The 20427-nt window shown below is 37.2% G+C and overlaps 1 protein-coding gene across 1 annotated transcript in view; it reads right to left on the bottom strand.

Annotated features, from left to right (window-relative positions):
- Positions 1-20427, bottom strand: part of LOC149068400 (uncharacterized) — a 178774-nt gene that overhangs the window by 37396 nt on the left and 120951 nt on the right. The gene's annotated exons all lie outside the window — the stretch shown is intronic.

The following is a 20427-nucleotide window of genomic DNA, read 5'->3' as shown; positions in this document are numbered from 1 at the left end:
ATTCAGTATAAGACTGGAATCTTGAATTTGTATCGTCAATTCTGCATAAGATTGGAATCTTGAATTTGTATCGTCAAGCGATTGGAATCTTGAATTTGTATCGTCAAGCGATTGGAATCTTGAATTTGTATCGCCAGTATATAAGATTAAAATCCTTAACCTTATTGAAAATTGGCATCTCCGTCTGCGTTGACCACAAGAAACCGAATTCACACGTGCCCGCTGAACTGTACCGACGGCGAATCTAATCATCTCTCGAGCCTAATACTCATGAAACGGAACGCCGACATGACGATGAGGCGATCGAAGTATCGAACGATACCGGCGTCCGTCTACAACATGAAAAGATAAGACAGGTTAAAGTTGAAGGAGGAATAAAAGAAACGAACCGAAGGGTGCACGTGCTATTGGCCAATTACGTGCCTTTGCTATGAATGAACTTCTTTCTCTCTCTTTCTTTCTTTCTTTCTTTCTTCTTCCAAGATAAAAGAACCAGAAAGATCTCTTCTTCTTTGACCATCAGTCTTTGCGTGTCAGTAGGCATAAGAACAAGTAAAAGAAAACGGTCCGTGACATGAAAATCGAATATATCTCCCTTCCACTATTTTTTTCTTTACCCCCCCTTACTCTGACCGGCCATTTCCAAGTGAGCAATGGCTTCCTTGGGAAACAGGACTTTTGGCTATTTCCAGTTTCTCTTGGCGAAATAAATAACTTTCTCTCTCTCTCTCTCTTTCTTTTCTATCTCTCTCTAGATTTTTTTTCCTCCTCCGCGGTCAAAAAAACTAAAATTCAGTGCATGATATCGTAGAAAAATGCTGAATTTTTGTGTAATTTTCCTTTTTTTAAGCATTGTTTAGTCCTAGAGAAAAATTTACGGCTCCGTTTTTTTTGCTGTGAAAGATATTTGATGCCGTGTTTCTTCTTTAATGGGTTTACCCTATTGGAATTCGAATAAATCTCGGAAACAAACAGGGTTACAGTATTTAGGTGCGGATTAATGAATGAAGATTTACTGTGTTTCGATGCCGGATTTAGGAAGTTACGAATGGTATCGGCGGACTTTTGGCGGACACAAAATATTGGGGGTGGCGTGAAACGGGATAGCATACATCGATTAGGTATTTCAATTTATGTGTATCCCCTAATTTAGGGGCACGCGGGAAATAATCAACAATGGGGGACAACTGTTGGAGTAACGAAGTATAAAACATTAGTTATGACTAAAGATTATATGCACGAAAAAGTTACGAAATATGCTCTAAAATTATGCAAATATGCACTTAAAAATGCCAAAATATGCACTTGAAAATGCCAAAATATGCACTTAAAAATCCCAAATATGTCCTCAAAATGCCGAAATATGCCTTTAAAATACCGAAATATGCCTTTCAAATGCCGAAATGAGCTCTTAAAATTCCAAAATATACGATAAACCCTCCCAAAGAATATGCACTAAAAATCCTGAAAATGTTAAAAATTCCGAAATATGCACACAAAAAAAAGAGAAAATAGGCACCATGCATAAAAAAAACAGATGTGTTTAAAATGCATCTTTTCTATTTCCTAGAGTGCATATGCATTCATTCACAGAAAAAAAAAATATCCCCCCCGTAAATGCAAATAATTGCACAGCATATGCAAATAATTTTTACATATTTTTTGATTCTATCACTCTCGATTGCAGTTTGTTGTAGCCCTGCTCAGTAACGAAAATACCCTCCTCCTTCTAACCAGATCATGGACCACCGCTGTGTCTCCGCGAAGAGATTTTAGCAGGTGGTCGAAGACTTGCGCCATGCTGGAAGCTGTGCATGTATGTGCTGAAGACCTAACGTAAAGTCTGTTTCCATGTAATGATTGTTATGCGTGGTTCTGCCACGTGACGTCAATTTTTCTAGCCTCGCGGGAAGTGTATTGCTTGAATGATCGCATCGTTGTAGGCCTGTTGCTCTCTCTCTCTCTCTCTGTGACGAACTTACGGGAAGTTCGGCTCGCAGTTGGAAACTACAGCCGAGCCCCCCCCCCCCCCCAGTTCTAGTTATAACATAATGTACAGAAAAGGGGGTATAAGCAATGCATTTCTAGGAGTACGCAAACTTACTACGCATACATAAATACGTAAATACAGAAACCCACGTATTTCTATTGTGGGGTAGGAACCCCTTTCGCATTTACAACAGTCTCAGAGCTGCATACCCGACGACGGGTTCCCTTCGCCTTCTGCGCATTTCTGGTGGGTAAGGAAGCCTCCAATGCAGTTTAAGGAACAAAAAGAATTTCAAACATTGCTATGGACACACAAGCTTTTTACTCATTTCGAAAAGTGAGCACTCTTATCACGAATTCTAGTGGTACGCAAGTCTTCTAAGCATTTCTATTAAGCGCACCCCCTCCTGCACACTTCAAAAGGGTGCGTACCTCCCCCTCCCCCATACGTATTTTCAATTGCACGCTCCCCATGCATTTGCGTGGTCGTGCACGCTTGCTACGCATTTCAACTCAAGTATCCTATTAATTACTAGAGCGTACTGAAGTCTCTTAAGCATTTTTAGGGGCACCAAAGCCCCTCTTTCATATTTCTAGGGGTGCCAAATCTTCTTTCACATTTCCAGGGGTGTCAAGCCCTCTTTTCTGCGCATTTCTATAGGTGCAAAAGCCTTCTACTCATTTACGGAAAGTATGCGTGCTTTTAACAAATTCCAGTGATGCTCAAGCCTTTTACGCAAGCTTCCTATGCACTTACGTATAGTGATACGCAAGCCTAATACTCATTTCCATAGACGCGCAAGTCTCTCTCACAAATCTGTAGCCCCCCCCCCCCCCATGAATTGTAAGCTTTACTAGGCTATACTAAAGCCTTTACGCTTTTCTATAGGCACGAAAACCTTCTAATCATTACGGAGTGTTTGTGCTCACTTAAAACGAATTTTATTGATACGCAATCCTTCTAAGTGTTCCCATTGACACGCAAGCCGTCCGTGCATTTCCATTGATATGTCATGCATTTCCATTGACAAGAAAGCCGTCCATGCATTTCCATTGACAAGAAAGCCGCCCATGCATTTCCACTTACACTCAAGCCTCCCACGCAAATACATAGGGCGCGAAAACCCAACGCATTTCTAGTGGCACTAAAACGTCTTCATTTCGCGTAGGGCAGGTGCTCTTTATACGCATTTCAGTGGTGCGCGAGTCCCTCGCGCATGTGTTGCATTGAAGCACAAAAAGCTAGGAAGCAGATTGTAATAAACATCGATATTAATGTATCAAATATGTTTAAAAACATGTGACCAAAATAACTGGACATAAATAATCCGATTATAGTAGGCCTATACGTTTTTGAAATTCAAGTTACGGCCCTGATGCTCAGTATCTACCTGTCTCTTCTGCGTTTGATTGATTATATACCTTTATAACTAAAATGATGGCACATAGGCTATACACAATTGCAATTTCTTCAGGTAGCTTCGCAGTATTAAATAAAAATGCAGTCCTTGCGGAAAGCGCCATCTGAAACCGAGCTTGGAAATACGGTCAGGTAGGGAAAATACTCATCAAGGGTATAATTACATTACAAGGTTCCAAAAAGCAGGGTGGGGGGGGGGGGGAGGTTTCAATTAAACTCGGCCGAAATATCCAACAACCTTCAGGGTGCTCCAACCTTGATTATTAATAAGGCACGGAATTCTCTCCTCGCGCCGTCGTGAGTGTCCGCGGGCTACTAGTTGGATAGTTTAAAGCCGTGGGTATAGAGAAGGGTGGCAAAGGGCCCGCGTACAAGATTCGTGATTTCGTGCCTGCCAGTTAAAATATGTGTGTGTGTGAGAGAGAGAGAACTAAGTTATATGAGGATATGCTAATGTGGCAACGGAGCATCATCATCATCATCACGACCCAACGCTACCATCAATTTTCGCCTCGAGGCCACCATCATCATCGTGATGGCCGCAGCAGCACCTGCGAAACCGATGGCCACTCGGAAAATGCAAACAACGTGTCCGCGTTTCCTGGAAACAGCGGGAATTATGTAACAGGATAAGGAATTTCTCTCATGTATATATACACTGTACATATACCGCACGCACGCATGCCCGCCGGACGTGCGCCTAACTGAGAATAATGGCCGGCTATAAACGAGCTGACCAGCACGGCGATTGACCGAAAACGGACAATAACAGCTATCGATGGTCGAATCGCAAACCGCTGCAAAAAATAACACATATTGCGCGATTCAATTTCGATGAAGATTCACGAATTTTAATTTTTTTTTAAAAATTCAACAACTTCAACATTAATTTCATACCAACTGCCATTTTTTTTTAAATTTAGTGAAGAAACAATTGAGTTTTTATTTTAACTATTTTGAATTGCAAATTTAGTTTATGATCTTAAACAATTTCAAGCATAAAAAACACGGAATTTCGAAATTTCAACTTGACAGTTAAAATTTTGAAAACTTCATGAATTGGGGGTTTTTTTTCTTATCGGCAATTTTTAAAATTTAATTTTAACAATGTAAGGGGTTGGAAGTGACAAAGTCCATTTCGGAGCAGCTTTGCAGCAACAAAATTTACGATTCGGAGCAGCAAAATGTAGAATTCGGAGCAGATTTTTATAAATTGGAAGAAGCAACACGGTGTTTGGCGATTCAGCACTCATTAGTTGGCGAGATTGGTGATCTGACACTCGTTATTTGGCGAAATTGGCGATCTGACACTCGGAATTTGGCGATCTGACACTCGTAATTAGGCGATCTGATACTCTTAATTTGGCGATCTGGCACTTGCTATTTGGCAATATTGGTGATTTAAAACTCGTTATTCGGCAACATTGGTGATTTAAACCCGTTATTCGGCAACATTGGTGATTTATTCGTTATTCGGAAGCAAAATTCGCTATTTGGCACACAAAAATACGAAAATACACTATTGGAGCAGGGTGGCGCAAGATGTTTATTTTGGCGCAATTGGCGCAGAGTTCCCACCCCTGCAATTTGAAAGCTTTGAAAAAGAAACTTTTATAATTCGAAAATAGTTTAGTCACATTTACACATGTTTATTAAAACTGGCAAAAAAAATTTGATTTCAAAATTAAAAACTAATTTTAAAGTTTAGTTAAACTTTGTTTAAACTATACAGAGTGTCCTGTAAGTGATAATGCGTCCTCTATCTCATCAAGTGTTTGTAGAGATATACAGTCGAATCCCGTTTTAACGAATACCGTTATAGCGAAAATTTCGTTTTAACGAACACGTTTATAATTACCCCCCCCCCCGATAAGTTTACATAGGAACAATGAAAAAAACTTGGAATTCCTTAATAACGAAATTTCGTTATAACGGAGTGGTTTCTCCGGTTTCTTGGAGTTCGTTATAACGGGATTCGGCTGTTGTTTCAATTTTAAAATCAACCGTTGCCGTAGAGATGGCAAAAATGCGTAGAATGTATTCGAAAATTACTCTGTATACCAGTTTTGAGTGGAAAATACAGTGTGTAAACAAAATGAGAAATTCAAATTTTTTTAAATGGTCCTCCCTGTCCTTTAACTTCAAATTAGAAATTTGTCCTGTCTGATATTTGAATTCAAAAATCGGAGAAAGGTTCGGAAAGAACAGCGTTAAATGCGGGTAAAACGGTTTTTGTGGGCATTTAACGCTGTTCTTCTCCAAATTTGCTCCGTTCTACGAATTTGATTATCTCCGCGAACATTACACTTAGAAACTTGGAAATTTTTTTCATGGCCTCAGGAAAGACAGGACAAGAACTTTCTAATTGGAAATTGGAAGAAAGCAGGGCCGTATAAAAATTTAATTTTTTATTTTATGACACACTGTATTTTCACGCCCAAAACTGGTACAGAGTAATTTTTGAACACGTTTTGTACGACGAATGGTTGGTGAGATAAAGGCATTAGCACTTACAGGACACGTTTTCCTTATGCCCTAAACTAGTGTTCCACAAAGTGGGCAATATCGCCCCCCCCCCTTGCGTCCAAGGGGAGCGGTAGAAGCTACAGACATAGGATCCTATGGGTTCCTTTGAGTTGGGAAGAAGCGGTGAGAGGAAAAAGTTGCTGATGAAGGGGGCGATGGAGCAAAATGTTTGGGAAACTATGCCCTAAACATTTTTTTATAAACAGGGCAGATTTGGTTTTGACACCGTATCCTACCACTTTAAAAGCTTTTGCCCTTCCTGGTACAAGGGGCACCAGATCCTTCCTTCCGCTTTTCCCTAGTTTCGCGCCTGCCCAAACTACATAAATATTCAAGCATTAGGGAGCCATTCAAGTTTTGCGTCAGCAAATTTTTATTCATTTTTTTGACCCCCCCCCCCCTCCTCCCTCCGTCAGCAAAATTTCGTCATCATATCTGCCCCCGCCTACCAACGCATAATGGCGGGATCAGAGACACGCGGAATCAGAGATACGCGGGAAAGGGGGGGGGCGCACACGAGGCCCCCCCCTATAAAAATTTAATTTGAAATTTAATTAAAATTTCGGAAAGAAATACCTTTATACCTTTATATCAGGCCCGTCATTTGGGGGGAGGAGCAAAACCCAGGGGACCGTTGGCCCCCTGGCTTTTGAAAATACACTAAAAATTGTATATATATATGCGTACATTGAGTACATGATCTTTGCCCCCCCCCCCCAGGAAAAAGTTCAAATGACGGCACTGCTGTTAATTGTTATTATAAATTTTATTATGTTACACAAATGTTATTATAAAATTTCAACGAATTTCAAGAACTCAAAATTTCTTTCTGAGAAATTCATCGCGACCTATCCTCTGAGCCTTATATGATAGATCCTGGGCCAGAGGATCAAATGTGGCCCTGGGGAGGTAACTTGATGTGGCCTGCCCCCCCCCCCTCCCCTCCAAACCTAATTTCGTAAAAATGAACTACTTGGAACATGTACAGATCGCTTAAAGGACCCGTGACACAGTTAAAGAACACTTTAAGCGATTCGTCGCACATTTAGAGATCCCTTGAGTGACATGCGGCACAGTTTTAGAGCACTTAAGCGGCACCCAGTGCGGTTCTGCATCCGATTCAAGTTACCCGCGGCCCAGTCCCAGATTACTTGAGTGATCCGCGGCATAATTACGGGTGATCCATGACACAGTTCCAGAGCATTTGAGCGCCTCAGACACAGTTGCAGATCGCTAGAAGGACTTGTGGGACATTTGGAGATCACTAGTTCAGGTGCCCACAAACTATCGAAAGGTTTTTTCCGTTTTTGGCGCACCATGTCATTAAGAAATATTTCATTATTTCATGAAATGGGGTGGTTGATGACGTAAGCATCATCCAAACCCCCCTTGTAATCAACAGTAAGCAAATTGGAAACCCCTCGCCCTCCCCTCGATGCTGACGTAATACTTTAATGACCCCTTACTCTTCATTCAAAACTTGGAGCACTAGATGCGCACGCAGACGGTCAGGTGTATGTCAGGTATCAGCCAAGTACAGAACATATATGCATAATTTCGGCGCAGCTCCATATATGAAAGCGAATAAAATGGAAGTGAATTGCCCAAAGTGATGATAGAGCGTTGCTGTGCCGTATTTAACCACTTTACGATCAATGACGTAATATTGCGTCCAAAACGCCTGTGGAATAAACTCAAAAACGCTCTCTCTCGGTTTTCTTTCCTCTCCTCGTCATTACGGGGCTTTGTTGCAACCCTACGAAGTTGTTCTTTTTTACATTCCTTCTATTTCTGTGCAATTATTAGTGACTTTTTTCCCCCACGTATGATGTATCCTTCTACTATATACATATAAGAACAAAAGAGAACAGGTTGGGTGAGGGTGGAAAGGGAAATCTACTTCGCATACGTACTCTCTCTTATCTTTCTCATCTATACTATATACTATTATATCTATACTATACGATCTATAGGCGATAGATGCCGTGATTTGTTCGATGACTCTCGGAAATATCAAAATCTGTTGATACCGGTTTCGGTATTGCGCAAAGGAATGCGATTGGCGAAGAACTGGTGGAGGGTTGGACAGAAGCTTCCACAGAGGGTTACGCCCATCCAGACAATAGCGCCACAAACTTGATACTATGAAATAGAAATTTGTGGAATGTTCCTTTTCTCGAAGCTTCGACAGGCCTATAAATAGTAGGGGGAATGTGGGAATAAGGGATGCCAAGCTCGGAAAGACAAAGACTGGATGAAAAGTCAATTGTGATTTAACTTAGCGAGAAAGTTGTTAGCCCTCGAAAGATTGGCCTGTAAATACGTGTATAAATTGCTGTTCTGTAAATAAATTTGTGTTTGTCCGCCAAACCGCTTCTTGTTTTACAATCTCGAAGTCTTGTGGAAAATTATCCGGAACACTATTATAGTGTTTTCCTTTCATATATTTGTTATTTCCTCTTCTTTTCCGTCCACTTTTTTTCCCTTCAACTTCTTTCCCTTTCTCTAACGTGCGGTTAGGTAGGCACAAGGTTACCAAATTTATCGCCCATTCGTCAAATAGAGGTTATCCGAATTTCTCACCAGTACATTGTAATCGAAAGCGTTAAAAGAAGAAGGACCGATGGTACCACTGTATTTTACTTTATTAAATGTGTTAAAAGTTCCAACATTAAAACCGATTTAAAGCAACATCGTAATTCAGCTTCAGAAACAATCGACGGGATTGCAGTAACTAAACTTCTGCTCTATGACACGCCTTTTTCATGGAGCAATAAAAAAAAGATGTTGCGCCATCTATAGTAATTTTTCCACGAAATTTTAAATAAACCTTTGCGAAGTAGTTTCCTCAAATATTCCTCAGAAGAAACAAGCTGAAAGCAGTCTCTTTTAAACGTTTGGAAACAGCGTCCATAAATTTCAGCGCCATTCTAGAACGTCCTAAGGAGCAGCTATTGCGCACAAAGAAGACGTGGGTTTTCATTTGAATCAGGTGAGGGAATTTTTTCGACTGAAATGGTAAATTTATGAACTTTTTGTTTAATTTCTACTTGATAAGATAAAAAGCAATAACTGGAAAAAGAACAGATGAAACAATGGAAAAATTATAAAGTCATACTTTCGTGTTTTTTAGGTTATTATTCCTTGCATATTTTCACGATTTGGAAAGGTTTCAAGATTGGATTTTCACGATAGGTCATAAAAAGAGCACTAATCAAAATCACGAGATCAATAGGCTTTTTGGACATTATGCCGACGTTAACAAGCAAAAAAGTGCCATTTTTCTCTCCACCTTCAAAATCATTCTACTTCAAGCAAATATTGACGAATTTCATTTGACTTCATATTTATTTTCGAAACATGTCTAGGACTTCGGGCGCACCCTGTATAAATTAATTAATACATGGATTTGTCTATCGACTTTTGTCATCGATCTGTATTGAGTCTGGCAAACGACGGATTGTTGAATCGTGCCCATCACGATCTCTATCCACCGTGTCACAGCCCTATAACCAAAAACAAATCAACAAACAACACGGCTTCCGTAACAACAACAATCTCCCCAACCCCCGCCCCAAAACAAGCGCAATCGCAATGAAAGCAAACAACGGTGTTTTCCCGAAAACTGACCGAAAAGGAGCAAACTCCTGTTTCCGCATCAGAGAATCCGCCTGGGTATATGTGTATGTGTGTGGGTGGGTGGTCATCAATGCCGGACAATCACCGCGGGGCAACCAAAATACCATCGCAATTGCGAGGATCGCCCTTAATGCCGCAATCAGTCCGAATAACGCCGCTTCATTGGCTTTTCTCTTGGCCATTGGATTGGTGAGGAAGGGATGGGGGGGGGATGCCCTCAAGGCAAGTGATGATGATGGTTGTGTGGTGGTCATTTCTCTATATATATCTATATATCTTTCACTATGGCTGCTGCCCACGGATACCTAATTTAGATCATTATCGAATTTAATTTGTGTCTCATGAGAATAATGATCAATACTTGGGGAACGAATTAATTGATAAGATAATCAGATAATTTCTGGTTTATATTTTTATGCAATTTTATACAATTAAGAGCGCACTCTTAAAAAAATGTGGGGCGTTGTTTTTCCTAATTTGGAGATGTATTTTCAATAATAATTTATCTTTATTTTTCATAATTTAGAGCTGTACGTGTTCAAAAAAATTACAAGGCTTTATTTTCCTCCCTAATTTAGAGCATGGTTTCAAAAATTATAAAGCTTTAATTTAGAACTAAATTCTAAAATTATTAAGTTTTGTTTTCCACAATTTAAGAGCTGTAATTTCAAAATACACTCGGTTTTATTTTCCTTAATTATGAGCATAAATTCAAAAGTTATTTTTGAGCTTTATTTTTCATAATTAAGAATGAAATTTCAAAAAATTTTAAGCTTTATTTTCTACAATTTAGAGCGTGAGGTCAAATTCATTAAGCTTTATTTCTCCAAGTAAGAGCGTAAATTAAAAAAAATTATCAAGATTTATTTTTCATTATTTGAGATGTAATTTCGAAAATTTTTAAACTTAATTTTTTACGATTTAGAGCTGTAATTCCAACAATTATTAAACTTAATTTTTCGCGGTTTAGAGCTGTGTAATTTGGAAAATTACTAAACTTTATTTTTCACGATTTAGAGCTGTAATTCCATCAATTATTAAACTTAATTTTTCACTGTTTAGAGCTGTAATTTCAGAAATCGTTAGAGTATGTTTTCCACAATTTAGAGCTGTAATTTCAAAAATTATTAAACTTTATTTTTCACGATTTAGAGCTGTAATTTAAATATTATTAAACTATTTCTCACGATTTAGAGCTGTACTTTCAGAAATCGTTAAAGTATATTTTCCACGATTTAGAGCTGTAATTTGGAAAATTACTAAACTTTATTTTTCACGATTTAGAGCTGTAGTTTCAAAAATTATTAGACTTAATATTTCACGATTCGTAGCTGTAATTTCCAAATTTATAAAGATTTATTTTTCATGCTTTAGAGCTGTAATTTCGAAATTTATTTTTAGTATTTATTTGTTTATTTATATAAATTGTTATGGAAGGTCTTGCAAGGTTCAGCGAGGCCTTACTGAGCTTTATTTTTCATAATTAGAGCTGTGATTTCAAAAATTATCAAGCTAAATTTTTGATAATCCAGAGCGGTATAATTTCAAATAAAAATTATCAAGCTTTATTTTTCCTAATTCAGAGTTCTAACTTTAAAATATATGAGGCTTTATTTTCATAATTGAAAACTGCAATTTGGATAACATAAAAGTGTAATTTCAGTAAATTTAATCTATGAAGTTGCAACACAAAATTTTTTTAACACGTAAAAATTTCTTCCATGCTCTTTTGCATGCTTTTATTCAACTGCCAAAGATTGTCTTTGTTTTGCATTTTAAATGTCACGCGTTATTTTCTCTCCAATGTGGCGTGTTGAAAACAATAGATTTCAAACAGAGACATGTGAACTCTCTCTCTCTCTCTCGTCAACTGACGTCAAGAACGGGAAACTCCGAGACCGCGAAGTAAAATAAATACACGGTTTCGGTACCCGGTGCCAAATAGAGCCCCCCCTCCCCGCTATCCCACACCGAAGCTAAAATTATCCGCGTTTGTTTATAAACGGTGCTGTTTGTTGTTTCTTCGTTTTGTTTCAATCGCGTTGCCAGAGTCAAAAATATCGAGACACTTTGACATCTTCCACGATGTCGCATGACACTGTCTTGTTCCAAGCATTTGCTATATTGCAAAATTCCAAGTCAAAAATATGTCAGTGTTTTGCGTGAATTTTTTGCGCTATTCAAATTGTGTTTTTTTTTGGCGTGAAACGGAAAATATATTGATTTTTGTAATGCATTATTGTAGTACATAATTTTTCTTTTATGTACAGGGTGTCCTGTAAGTGCCAGCGCGTCCTTTATCTCATCAACCGTCCGTCGTAGAGGTATGATTCGATTCCAATTTAAAAAATTTCCAGAAGGCATTCAGAAGTCACCCTGTACCAGTTTTGAGGGTGAAAATACTGTGTGTAACACAATAAAGAATCTTAATTTTTATACGGTCTCTTTGTCCTCGAACTTCCAGTTAGAAAGTTGTTTTCCCTGTTTCCTTCCTGGGACCAACAGGAGAAAAAAATTATTTCATGTTTCTGAGTGCAATATTCGCTAAGATATTAGAATTCGAAAATCGGAGGAAAGTTGTGAAAGAACGTCATGAGCTAACAAAGCTCCTTTATATTTTATATTTTGGGAGACACTGTATTTCCACTCTCTAAACTGGTACAGGGTAATTTTTGAACGCCATTTGAGAATTTTTTTTAAATTGAAACTACACATCTACGACGGACGATGGATAAAAGCTGCATTGGCACTTACAGGACACCCTATATATATATACAGGGTGCATAGGTAACAGCACGCGCGGCCTTTTACTAGCGAACCGTTGGTCCAGGAAAAACATTACACAGGAAAACATGTGTAACTAATTCTCCTAGAACTACAGCACAAACATCAGATGGAAGTTCGTCTTGCGAAAACATAACAAACTACAAATTCCTTCAGTCATCAGGAACACGTTTTACTTAAAACACGGCAAAAAGAGTTCTGAAAGACAAACTCTGTTGAATGAATCAGGAAATTTCGGCTTGCAATAACATGAAAGTTTGATTTGAAAACAAAACTAAAATTTTCAATTGGAAAAATTTCGGTTAGAAAAAAATTAGGAAAATTTCTTTTGAGACGACTGAAAACAACTTCATCAGGAAGAATTTTAATCAAAATCGGGAAGATTTTAATCTCAGCAAATTACATATGCTTAACATATTAATGTTTACACAGAAAAACCCCCACTTGGTTTGAACTCAAGACTGGATCAAACCCGGAAATCAGGAACGGGAAATTTCCCATGACATTCACAAACCTAAGAAAGCCATTTTCCAAAAGCAGTTTCATTACTTCGCTTACAGAAACTACAATAACTTAAATCGCGATTTGAAAAATGATAAAATTTTAAACTCTTTTAGGAAATCCATTTACCCACTGTATAAATAACCAATAACATACAACTTCTATAATTTAAATGGAAAATAATTAGCTTCAGAAACTATTTCAAAATTATAATAAACTTGAAATTTATAATTTTTTTTTTTTTTTTTTTTTGAAATTACTCATGGCGTGGGAAAGTTGTCTTGGATACATATATGTTGCATAATTTTTTTTTTATTGACATCCATTCATATCTTCCGGTGCCCCAAAGGTCCCAAAACTAGTTAAAAATGGATATTTTCACAAAAATTTATAAAAATTTTTTTTTTTGAAATCACTTTTGACGTCGGGTGGGAAAGTTCTGTCTCGGGCATATTAGTTTGCATAATTTTTTTTATTGAAATCCGTTCTGGTGGCCCAAGCGCCCCAAAAATAGTTTGAAAAAATTCACTTTTATGAAAATGTATTAAAAATTGTATAAATTAATGAAAAATGCTTATAAATTTTGCAGAGTATTCAGGTATTAAAGTATAAACTTATAAATAATTTTATAATAATACATGAAGTATAGATTCAAAAATCGAAGCAATAAATCATAAAATTGAGCTTATATAATGACTTTTTAAATTTTATTAATTTGAAGATTTACATATTCATAAATTTTGTAATGCTTTTTGGTAATAAAATGTTTGATATATGGCTTCTTGATTTTATCCCATTCAATATGAAGCCGTGTCTCTTCTCCACACACACTTTCCGACCACTAGGCGAATGCATCTTTCAACTGCATTCGCCTATGGCATGAATATTTTCGCCATTCCTTCCAACTTTTACTGTGCTAAATAATTTTATACATTTAATAATGAACAATAAATGATTTTTCATTCTCTGCCTATACTATTTTCCCTGCGAAATAGATTATTTGACTCATTTTTTTCATTCAAAATTTGCATTAAAATCGATTTTTATAAAATATTTAAGTGTGTTGGAGGCACCGGAAGAAATTAATTGAATTTGAACAAATTTTGCATTCATGCTAGTATGCATAAAAGACAACTTTTGCACCCCAAGCCGATTCTTTTATCCACATTACGATTTTTCGATCCACCCTACCACGTATGTTGTTCGTGTATGTTCTCGTATATGTGTCGTGTTGTATTTAATTCTTGTATTGTATATGCGTGTGTGTGTGTTAATAAAATTTCAGTTTCAGCTTTCAAAAATATCAAAGTTTTGATTTTTTAAGAAAAACCCGTTAAAAAAAAGACAAATTTAATTTCAGATTGTATGGGCATCTCTTTCTCAGCCACCTCGTTGGCCATTTTGCCTGTTGTGGCCTTGCATTTGTATTTGAATGAAAATGTTCAGAAAGAAGAACTGCTGGACTTTCTTCCCCCGGAAAGAATGGATAAGTTCAATCACAAAGCATTGGAAAGTTCAGTCACAAAGCATTGGAAAGTTCAGTCACAAAGCATTGGAAAGTTCAGTCACAAAGCATTGGAAAGTTCAGTCACAAAGCATTGGAAAGTTCTGTCACAAAGCATTGGAAAGTTCTGTCACAAAGAATGGGGAAGTTTTTACAAATAATTAAAAAAATGTTCCATTAGAAACAGGGGAAAAAAAATGTATGCACAGTTATTGTATAATAATAGTGCATATATTGCATAATGCCAGAACTGAACATTGAAGGAACTTTTTTCAATTCTTTCAAGAGAATCGAAAAGTTTTGTTTTTGGAAAGAATCGAAAAGTTTTGTTTTTGGAAAGAATCGAAAAGTTTTGTTGGAAAGATTTGTTTGGAGAAAAAGTAGAAAGTTTTGTTTGGGAAAAAGATTAGAAAATTTTGTTCGGGAAGAATTGGAAAATTCTGCTGCATAAAATGAGACAGTTCTGTTAGAGATGAAATGAGAACTTTAAACTTTCATTTAGAAAAAAATGGGAAAATTTATGTTTGATAAGAATCACATAGTTTTGAACGAAGAACTAGAAGTTTTGACAGAAATAATTGGAAAAATTCCATTATAAAAAATCAGAAAAAGAAACTGTTGGACAGGATTTTTTCCAAGACGAATGGGGAAGTTCTAACAAAAATACAATTTAAAAAACTCGAGAATGTTTGATGAAAAAAATAGAAAATTCCGACAAAAATTCTAAAATTCTGTTAAAAAAGTAAGAAAGTTCTGTTAAAAAAGTAAGAAAGTTATGTTAAAAAAGTAAAAAAGTTATGTTAAAAAAGTAAGAAAGTTATGTTAAAAAAGTAAAAAAGTTATGTTAAAAAAGTAAAAAAGTTATGTTAAAAAGAATACGAAAGTTCTGTTAAAAAGAATACGAAAGTTCTGTTAGAAGGAATACGAAAGTTCTGTTAGAAGGAATACGAAAGTTCTGTTAGAAGGAATACGGAATTTCTGCAAGAAAGAATACGAAAGTTCTGTTACAAAGAATACAGAAGTTCTGCTAAAAAGAATACGGAAATTCTGCTAGAAAGAATACGAAAATTCTGTTACAAAGAATACGAAAATTCCGTTACAAAGAATTGCTAGAAGTGCTTGAATATACGGAAGTTCTGTTACAAAGAATACGGAAGTTCTGTTACAAAGAATACGGAAGTTCTGTTACAAAGAATACGGAAGTTCTGTTACAAAGAATACGGAAGTTCTGTTACAAAGAATACAGAAGTTCTTCTAGAAAGAAAGTTCTGTTAGGAAGAATACGGAAGTTCTGCTAGAAAGAATACGGAAGTTATACTAGAAAGAATACGGAAGTCCTGTTACAAAGAATACAGAAGTTCTTCTGGAAAGAATACGGAAGTTCTTTTAGAAAGAATACGGAAGTTCTTCTAGAAAGAATACGAAAGTTCTTCTAGAAAGAATACGAAAGTTCTGTTACAAAGAATACAGAAGTTCTTCTAGAAAGAATACGGAAGTTCTGCTAGAAAAAATACGAAAGTTCTGCTAGAAAGAATACGAAAGTTCTACTAGAAAGAATATGGAAGTTCTGTTACAAAGAATACAGAAGTTCTTCTAGATAGAATACGGAAGTTCTTCTAGAAAGAATACGGAAGTTCTTCTAGAAAGAATACGGAAGTTCTTCTAGAAAGAATACGAAAGTTCTACTAGAAAGAATATGGAAGTTCTGTTACAAAGAATACAGAAGTTCTTCTAGAAAGAATACGGAAGTTCTGCTAGAAAGAATACGAAAGTTCTACTAGAAAGAATATGGAAGTTCTGTTACAAAGAATACAGAAGTTCTTCTAGATAGAATACGGAAGTTCTTCTAGAAAGAATACGGAAGTTCTGTTACAAAGAATACGAAAGCTCTCGAAAATTACTACTTTCCAATCACGAAACAAATAATGTATATTTTTTTAAACCGTAAAACATTTCGATCGTATTCACATTAAACTATAAGTTAACATCGAACTACAAAACTCGACATTAAACATAAATCTTCAAATTAGTTGCAAGAAAGTAAAAAAAAAATACAAATTCAACCAAAAAACAAAAAAAAATAGCTTCTGAAAAAATTTCCACAAGTTAAATATTTAGAACGAAAAAAAGTGTAAAAGAGAAATCCCTTTTTTTTTTTTGTTAACGAATTTCTAGTTTTCATGTTGAAAGAAATGAACATGTTCAAGGTGACTTTCTTACTTAATCACGATGTAACGATGGAACAAAACTTAAAATCGATCATTTCCAGCCGGAAAAAACACACAAAAGCGGTTTTTTTTCTTCTGTTTTACCTTATCCCCAAGAAAAAAAATCTACTTTCCGAGTCAGAAAAATATTCGCTGTTTTTTTTTTTACTTAAAATAAAAATTTCTATACGCCCAGGGGGCTAACAGAGGAGAAAAAAAAAAAAATACACATATATTATATATTCTTGGAAAGTCGTAAGAGACAAAAAAGAATTTTTCTAACGCTATTTTAAGAGTTTGGTGTGGTTTTGTTTTCCTGTTTTTTCGTTCCCGTATGTAAATAAAGGTGTTGATGTGCGGGAGTTTTCCTTCCCCTCATGTTAGGCAAATTTTTTATTTTTTTTTTTCCGGGGAATTTTTAAAGGAAAAACTAAGGAAATTTGGAAGGAATTTTCGTGTTTTCTTTTTTTTTTTGGCGTTTTGTGGTAAACTTTCCTCGCTTTTTTTTTGTTCTGACTTGACGATTGTCTTTCGTTTACTTTGTTCCAGAAAATTCCATAACCGAGAAAATTCCGGGACAAAGTGATATTTAATTGTGGTGAAGTTTCCGTCCGTTTCTCAGGCGAGAATTTTGGACTTACGTTGCCATTTATTTCTGCGATTTAATGCTTGAAATACGGCACGGGACTGATTTATTTTAAGAGTAAGTTCAAAATTTTTAATTGGTTTAGAGCAGGGGGTGCGCACACACAACCTTTACGGTCCACGGTGCAGATTGATTCTGTGATTCTGCCGCTTGCGGGCCGGAAATTTGTATATATATTAGGGGTGACTATGTGGCCCGTAGTTTTACGGGACATTTGCAGTCATTTTCGTCGTCCCAATCTCTTCATAAAAAAAAAATGTCCCGTTTTTTCTTCCCCTTATTTTCAACAAGGCTTACTTGAAGCTTTGAAAACAAGAATTACAAATATTTTTATAACTTATGAATTAAAGACATTGACAATTATTCTAGCTGTAATTGGCAGCTTTACTTGACTTTGACAATATTGGCTTAAATTGGCAGCTTTACGTGCCTATCACATTTTTTTTGGCTGTAATTGGCAACTTTACTCGACTTTGACAATATTTTTGGCTTAAATTGGCAACTTTACGTGCCCGTCACATTTTTTTTTTTTTTGGCTGTAATTGGTGACTTTACTTGAATTTAACAAGTTTTTGCGATGATTGGCAACTTTTCTTGTACACTTGACAATTTTTTTTTTCTTTTTGCCATGATTGGTGATAGCCCGTATGGATTCCGGTTTCCCAGTATTTTCATATTTTTTCAACAACTCACAGATAAATGATTTCTAGAGCAAGAAAGCCATGGATCGCAATGATAGCCAGGCAAGAGAACGCATAAGGAAATCATTTCTAAGGTGAAGGTAAATGATTTCTGATGACCACATCTGACAGAACCACTGACAAGTTGGTACAAGTTTATGGAACCGGTGATTAAATGAGGTGTTGGTGCGTGGACAATATTTAATGACTACAGGATGATTATAAGAGTCAAAATTTTGAGCATTGATGAGTATAGCGTCACTAATATATAGTGTCACTGGAAAGCAAATTAAGAGGTGAATAAGTGATCATAAATTACTGCTAATATTAACTATACCACTCGTCTTCAACCCGTTGCTCGCGAGCAGCATGGTGCTGCTCCCTGAAGTACCCAGAGTGCTCGACACTCGTGTCCAATTTCGTGCTCGCGAGCACTTGATCAACGTTCCAATTAAAACACCTTGTAAAACTCTCATTGAATGCATTCATATGTTAAACTTGCCGTAAGGGTGCTCTTGTTTTGATGACGGGTACAGGCAGTGCTCGCGACTAGAAAAAACGTTGAAGACTTCTGAACTATACTGTTATGAAAATTATGTAAATAGTCATTTTTTTACCATGTATTATATCATTTTTCGCCTGTAAATAATCATTAATCCATTTCTCTGTAAATCTCGCCAAATTGAAAACGAACTTGGCAAGTCTGACGAATTGTCGATTTCTTAGCGCCAAAAGAAATGCAACGACCACGCGAGAACCATCGAGATTTCTCTAGAAGCTTTCGTTTACCTGATTAGTGGCGCTGTTCCGAGGAATTCTAGTCGGAAGACAGGGTCTTATCTCTCTATTTGTTGGTCGTGTTTCAAATCGAAAACTGGACATATTTCGTGAGTCGAAAACGGCAAGTTATGGCCAACTATTACCCTACAGTAGGCCAAAACTAAACCACCATCTCTTCAATCTCAACCCAAAATGACGCCAAGAGAAAATCACCATCGTTGCCATGGCGAATTCGACTGTTGTTCACCCGCCACAATTTCTCCGCGCTTTGGCCGAATGGTGATCGGAATCGTGAACGCTGCCCGGAATTGTGTATGGCTGCGTATTACGTTTGTGTGATACAGATACGCCTACACGTTTGATACGCGTGCTGCCATCTACTTTTTTTCAAATAGGTTGTAAGTCTGAATGCGCGTATTCTCTGAATGTCATGGGACTACTGTCACTTTGTCGGGCTCAAAAGATTTAGGAAATCGAACAAAATCAGATCCGAAACGCATACACATAAAACTACTGTAAAGACCGTAAGAATAAGCACTAAAAGCTGTATTTATCATTGAAATCACAAATTATTTTTTCTATTTCTCAATAGTTTTTACTTACAAATGTATTAAATTCTCAAAGTAAAGGAAAGGACTCCAAAATTTCTGATAGATCTTGGTTAATAGTCAACCCAGCCATACCCGTGGCTCAGCTCTCACACAGGAGTGGTTTGAGACCCCTCGTAGAAAACTACCCAATGACCCCCTCCTCCCACACCCCCTAAATTTTAGGGGGCCACAAACAGAAACAGAATAAAAATACACCTTGATTACACTGCGAGTTACATTTTGACTTCTCAATAAAGCAATAGCTTAAACTTCCGTCGAAGACAGGTAACCGACAGTTCTAGGGTTTTGACACAGATCCCCCAAGCCAAGTCATTATCTCATAAGTTCGGGCCCTGGGCGAATAAGATTTTTTTTTTATTTGGAGCTCCTTATATAGTCCTGCCCCAGGATGAGGGGGGGGGTGGGTCATGCCTATAATGAAAACAAACAATTAATTTCGAGGCCCTTGGCAAGTGTCCATCTGTCTATACGTGAAATATGCCCTGCCCAAGCCCAGAGTGCACGTGGGCTTGATGCCCGGGAGCTGGACGGACTAGAAAGCGCGCTTGAGTTGTCTGTCACCTTAGCGATGTATTTAAAACTACAAAGGAGAGGTGGCAATAAAATTCTTCCCGGGGCTCCCGAGCTGGAGGATGACCTCCTATATAACAACTTATATAGGAGGAATCCTCCAGCTCGGGAGCCCCGGGAAGATTTTTATTGCCCCACCACCCCCCTCCCCCCTTTGTAGTTTTGGAGTGTGGCTGGAGCCCTTTGAGCCCCACTATTTCGGAGGAAGGGAGGGGCACTATTATATAGTGTAGTGGTTTTAGCCTTCCAATGCCGGGGAGGGGCACTCAATTCTTATCGGTGGTCGATGGGCTCGAATTTATTTTTTGCCAGAGGTAGGTAGTAGGTCGGGTAGGGGGTGCGTGCGTGCGCGCGCGCGGGGAACGTGTGTGTGTGTGTGTGTGTGTTGTTTTTTTTTATTTATATATATATATATATCATAAATATAGTACGCAGGAAGTTTGATAGTCTCGGGTGCTAATGTTAATCTGGCTTTTGCGTCAGGGTGACGAGGTCACTGGAGGATCTGGAAAAATCATCTTAGAGAGCCGCCAAAGCCGTTTTCGCACCGGCCCGCAAAATATTTAAGCC

This window comes from Pholcus phalangioides, unplaced genomic scaffold, assembly GCF_987345545.1.
Source record: "Pholcus phalangioides strain wild (caught in Gottingen) unplaced genomic scaffold, Ppha-v1.0 ptg000027l_1, whole genome shotgun sequence".
Lineage (NCBI taxonomy): Eukaryota > Metazoa > Arthropoda > Arachnida > Araneae > Pholcidae > Pholcus > Pholcus phalangioides.
Note: the sequence above shows the minus strand (reverse complement) of the source record. Positions and strands in the feature narration are given on the sequence as shown.